Source organism: Gallinula chloropus (genome assembly GCF_964237585.1).
Source record: "Gallinula chloropus genome assembly, chromosome: 11".
In the NCBI taxonomy this organism is placed as follows: domain Eukaryota; kingdom Metazoa; phylum Chordata; class Aves; order Gruiformes; family Rallidae; genus Gallinula; species Gallinula chloropus.
In genome coordinates this window covers 4607234-4613655 of record NC_140096.1, presented here as the reverse complement: position 1 = coordinate 4613655, position 6422 = coordinate 4607234, and positions in this window count along the sequence as shown.

The following is a 6422-nucleotide window of genomic DNA, read 5'->3' as shown; positions in this document are numbered from 1 at the left end:
CTCCCTATTCCTACCTGTACCAGGATTTAAGGTCATTCATGGGTGGCTAAGGAAGAATGTGGTTGCTCCACTGATTTGTCAGTGATAGAGGAAGGACTTTGGTCTGTTGTTCCAGCTCTCCTAACTGTCGAGACAGCTGCACCCATTTTAAAATTATTTTTAGAACTAGGGAAAATATAATTATCAATTTACGTGTACTGTAAATATGTGCACAATAAGGGAAGATAACAGGGGTTCTTAAAGACCAGTTTCATACAACATTTTGGATACAGCTTTGAATCAGGATAAGACTGGGAGGCAAGAAGGCTCTGGCAGTTTTGTTTCCCCCTAGCTGAGAGGGCTGTTTGCTTTCAGTCTAAAGTCAAGAAGATACACCAGGAGAAATTATATGATGAAAAGGCATCTTAAATCACACATGCAACTGTACTTAAACTCATGAACATACAATAGAGATGTCCTAAGCAACAGAAAGTGTCTCAAGTCTTTTAAAACTGAGCTATAATACTGCTCTCTAAACCTCTAGGGGAATGTAATTGTTAATCAAGATCTTTTTTTCTTTTATTTTCTTTCAACTGAAGTGTTTGCTCACTTAGGAGCTGACATCTGTAGTGAAGAGCATTTCAGCTACTGGTTGCAGAAGCAGCTCTGCCTGCCCACAGGCAGTGTCAGTGGGAGTTTGAGATAACTTCAAACTCCTCTGTGTACCACCCTGAGGAGCTGCAGTTTAAGAAGATGTGGTCTGGGGAATTAAGTGTTGGGTTGGCTTTTTTTAAATTAAGAAAATTTGTTTTCTTTCTCTCACCTTTACCATGATCTGATAGTAAAATGGGATACAAAGGGGAATTACAGACTTAATTATCTTTTAATTCAGCTCTTTCAGTTAGTGGGAACAAGCTTGGGCTAGAAAGCATTTTGCACTGGTTTTCATAAAATGCACTCTTACCCTGTCTGGAAGTCTGGAGTGTTGTGTACTGAGCAGGGTGATATATGCCCTGCTGTTGCTGATGGCGTCAAGCACAGGCTGGGGCAGTCTGGGGTTGTTGAGGACTAGGACTAGGGGAAATCTGATGATCCCTCTAGATCAGCACCCTCAGCCATGCTGCATGTTCCTTGCTGATCACTGGTTTTAGTTTGTGGAATGTAGGTTCCAATTGATCCTCCACTGGTATAAGGGGATGCTGTCCTAGATCATGCCAAACTCTTTAGAACCATGAAAACCAAAATGAGTGCTAGTGTAACTCAGATAAAAATTTGACTCTGTGTAGATAGTGAAGTTCTGTGCTGCTTTATCCTGCAATAAAGCCATAATCTGGCAATTACAGCTGTTAGCATCAGAGATGTCTACCTGTTGCACCTGGTGATGAAATAGTTCCTATAAAAGCTCTGCTTTCTTGCTGCTGGATCACTTATGGTAAAGTTATGTAGCAAACAGTATTTGCAAAAGTGGTTTTGTTTTGGGGTATTTTTGTTTTAAACTAACACCGAAAACTAATGATTTAATGTTGGAGGTTAAAAATAACCAAGATTATTTTTTAAAATGGAAATTATTTAATTTTAAAGTAATATTTGATAGTATGGTAGAAGTTAATTTCTGGAAATTGGTATAAATTAATTTCTAGAGATTGATACAAATTAATTTCTAGAAATTAAGTACTTTGTAGGACTTTCTCACAAGACATGCAAGTCATAGAGCTGTAGAAATACCACGTGTTTACCAAAAGCAACAGTTACTCTCTTCCTCTTCTTCCCTCTTCTCACATTCCTTTTACATACACATGGTGATAATTGCCTTAGTAAGGCAGTGACTTTTAAAAACATCCTGTTATGTAATGCACAGCCTGCTTCTTGCCTTGTATGCTTCAGAAATTCTATGATAAGAAGGCATCTCCTTTCTCCTGACCAATATTACAAATACCCAGATCACGAGCAGAGAATGATGTATGGGTTTTCTTTCATCAGCTTGCAAGAGTAGTATCTGTCAGGACTGGCTAGTTATGAAGGCTTATACCAAAGACAAGCTTCATGCTTCTTTCAGATTCTGTAAACCATGGTGCTATTTTCTTTCTATAGACAAGGAGTTTACAGGTGGACACACAGACAGTGGTGTGGTAACAGCATCCAGCGTTCATATATAGCTGATAGACACACTATCTTCACCTCCAGTCCTCCAAGGCAAACCCAACTCTTTGGGAAGTAGGTGTGCTACAAGATACTTAGATGAACCTAAATCTTAACATCAAATCTCCTAATCCCTCTTTGGTTTGGTTTTGGGCTTTTTGTTTTAATTGCAAGAGAAGCTGTGGTTATTAATTACAGATTAGGGCCTTTATCGTTGAATTATAATTCTTTCTTTGTCTATGGAAAACTTCTCCCACAACCATTAAACTGATTTTTAGGGATGGAATTGCAGGTAGCCACCCAACTGAAAATGTAGGTGAGGTGAGGGAGGAGGTAGGGATATCTAATTTCCTAGAGACAGATGATTAGGCACAATAGAAGAACATAAAGCACACACAAAGAAAATTCACATGTGTTGAAACTTTTAGAGGAGTTGTTGGGTCAAAGTCTGCAAAGAACTAGATTGATTTTAAAGGATGACAGAAGAATTCCTGCAAACATAAAACAAGCAACTTGCATGTTTGTATGGAAGACAGGGTGTAGAAAGGGTAGTGGATGTAATGAAAACATCTAGGAAAGGTGAGAAAGCAGGGAGAAAAATGTAGGTGGAAAACATTTTACACCACTACTTAATTTCTTAAAAGAAGGGAGGAGAGAGGAAATTTATTGGTTCTTGTTACCCAGCTAATATTATTTGACTAATAGCACCAGATTCTCCTGTTCTTTAGAAACAATTTGGATTAATTGCTGAAATTACGTTTGTGTAGTCCTGCTATTGTAGTATGCTGGGTCCCTGGTGAGATGGTCACTGTTCTACAGGGTCATTAACTGAGCTGAGAAGCAAATGTTGAGAGTATGTGGTAGTGTGAGAAATTAATTACGAGTCCCAAATTCTTAATTTTTCATGTCAGCTTTTCTTCCTCCTAAAATTAGATGTATGTTTGCAATTTAAGCTGACTGCCAGTAAGACTTCTAAAATATGTAACTCAAAGAGATCTTTTTCTAATGTCAAACTTTCAAATGGCTAACAAAGCAGTTAAAAAACCCCCCAAAACCTGTCTTGAAGTGCATTATAAATGGAAATCCATGTACCATGGTGGAGAGCTGATAGACTGCAGAAGTGCTCAGCAGAAAACTCCTTTGGGATAGTCCCACTTCAGTGACCTGAGCCTTTCAGCAGATCTCAGAATAGCGTTTCCTAGAATAATAACTTTTTTCTAGTCCAAAAGGATAGTGATTGTGATTATAATTAATGAAAATACGATTGGGTTTCCATTTTCTGGTTGAAAAACCTGGAAGCAGAAGTTCTGCCACTTTGTCTTAGGGTTTGTTGCCAGAGCACTGACTTTGCTACTGTAGAATCCATCTCGAATTTGCTTTTGTATAAGCGGCTGGGTTTTGGGTTAGTGCCCTGCTGGAGTGTTCCCTCAGCCATCCTAATCCAGAATGTGCTGGCTTTGGTTTGTCCACCCCCCAAAAAAAATTAATTAATTGTTTAGCCTTTAGTTGGAATGCTGCATTTCCAGTCTTTCAGGGAAATGTAGTTATGAATATAATAACTGGCATAATTATCACAGTGGACTATTACACAGCAGTGGAAATGGGGCACTCGCCCTGCAGTCTCAAAGCCAACTTTTATATCAGGGTCCTCAATAACACAGACTCTATTAACACTGAAGTGCTAACCTACAGGTGCATAAAAGCATAAACCCATTGTATTTCCAAAATGTTTTCCATGGTACAAGTAGCTTTTTAATACTGAGAACTAGTTATTTGACAGAAGGGTTTTTTTTTTTTTAATTTCAATTAAAATTTAAATTAAATTATATTTTAACTAAAGCAGTATGAGCAATTCCTCATCCTGATTGGTTGGGGAAAATTTTACACTTCAGTTTTGTGTCCGTACTGCAGGTTGGCTGCGTGTTAATTTGCAATATGGAATGTGCTCTGGCTCACCCTATTTATGGGTTTATAAATCAGTTCATTAATAGAAACGGTCTTGATTTTCTTTGTTTGGTTGGGTTTTGGGTTTGTATTTTTTCCCAGGAGCTTCTCATGTGATTTCAGCCTCTCCTGATGTCATCTATTAGTCTTTAAACAGATGTCATAGAGGTGCCATGAAGGTAAATGTGTTCGTGACTGGAAGTGACTTGTATCAAATGCTGGAACTGTATGAACAGGTAGGCTGAATTTGTGCTCCACACTAGATGTGGCAGAGCAAAATGCCTTAAAACCAAGGAGCAAGAGTTTTGTTTGGAAGCAGGGATGCTGCTTGTGGAGTAATCAGATGCCACAGTTCCTTTTCAGTCACTGTAGTATGAGTGGAGGCAAGACACTGGAAAGATTTCTTAGGTATTTGTGTTGGGTTTTTTTTAAAGGTTTTTTTTGGAAAAGCTGCAGAAATCAGTTCTGGTTACAAGTCCAAGGCAAACTGAACAGAGTTTGCCCATTAGGAATGGTATCGAGTGGTTCACTCCATGTGGCTCTTGGCATCCTCCCTACCAGAGCTATTAACAGTGCTGTAGATGCACAGAGGGGGTGTATATCTGAGGCTCAGGGCTCTAACTGAGTTAAAACAAGAATAGGCAGTGTGCTAATACTGTCAGGAACAGTCTTGCTTTGGCAGGGAAATAGATTAGACAACCTGATAAATCTTGCCTTTTTCTTTTTTTTTTTTAAAAAAAGGTCTATTCTTGGAGTCAGTGTTCCAGAAAAAAAAATCAAAACAGTGATTTCTTTTTTTTAATGCAGTAAAGATAAAGGTGATGTTAAAGAAATCTTTTCTCTGGCCCACACAGAGTAAGAGATGGGGAAATGTAGACATTTCTTTGGTTTAGTTCCTTCAATTCTTTGTCATGTAGAAGAATGGGGTGTTTTACTTTCTCAACAATTCAGACTCCAGAGGCATTCCTTGTGTTACACTTTTAGGTCAGCAGGGTCCTTTAGAGCAGCAAAATGCCAGTGTTCAGGCTGTAACATTTTCATGTAGTCAATAACTTGGGACCAAGCTAGATCCTTACTTTATGATTCCCTCGTATCATGTGCATTGTGTGAAGCCAAAACATGTGTGAGGCCTTAGGGAGAGGTCCCAGTCCTACAGAGAGAGATGGGAGCAGGGAACTGCATGACATTATTGGAAGGAAGCTGGAGATGACGAATGGTACAACAAAGAGCAGCACAGGACTGAAGGGGATTGTTGGGGTTGGTCTGGCCTCCAGAGGTTAGAAAAGTAACTGAAACTTGATGGAAACTGCAAATAATTGAGTATATATCAAACTTCCCTTCCAAAGCCAGAAATCTAGAGAATCTAGATGGACTCTCTTGAAATGGGACTATTTAAGCAGAGGGGAGCCATGCCTGTTGTGTTGAAACAGTGCATTTTCCAGGCACTTAAAATCTGTCTTGTTAGGCTGAAGTAGTCATCTTTGCTGAATAAGATGTTAGCAATTTTCCTCTTACAGAACATCTGCTTTCTGCCTGAATCACAGAACAAGTGGCAGGCTTGTTTGAGCCTGCTGTCCTCCCCGTGCTGCTCACTAACTCCTGCCTTGCCGAAGGGTGTGGGCTGGGTTTCATCACAGAGGTGTCAGGCTTGGGTTCCCTGGTGTCTGCAGGAGTGTCTTCCTTATTGAAAGGACAGTGGTGTAAAAGTTAAATTTACTTTGGCACTTCTGAATGAGATCTTCACCCTTTGTTTTCAAGGACATAGAAGTGAGAGGGCAGAACAGCTTAGAGTTGCAAGGAAGAAAAATGCAGTGAGACTGTCGGTGATGCTTTTATCTTCCATGAGTTTTGAAATTACTCATAAATGGGATTCATCTTTTATAACCTTTAAACACAGAGAGCAGAGAATCAATTTGGTAAATAATCTGGAAAAAAAAAACCATATAAAAGTAGTTTATCAGTAAAATTACTGTGGGTTGTTTTGGGTTTTGCTGTGTTTGGTTTTGGCTTTTTTCTGAAAAGGTAGGTTTGTTTAATCACCTGCCAAAGTTTTATGCAAATACTACAACCCGAAGCACAAGTATTTCTTAGTGGTATATGTTTGTCTTGGAAGCTTGCTGTTTGATTAACTGCTGGTGCTGAGCTGATTGATTAGGATTGGTAGGTGGCGTCAAGTGATCGTCTGATGTCGAAATGTTTCCTTTTTGCTTGGTCAGATGATTCAACATCCACTGAAGACTTGTTTTTTATATGGCAAACAGTAGGGATGCCTGTTTCAGATGGAAGTAAGTGCCAAAGAACAGGGATTTTCCCAAGAGAGTAAGACATGGATACATCAGCTTTGATTTGTTTCTGTGCTA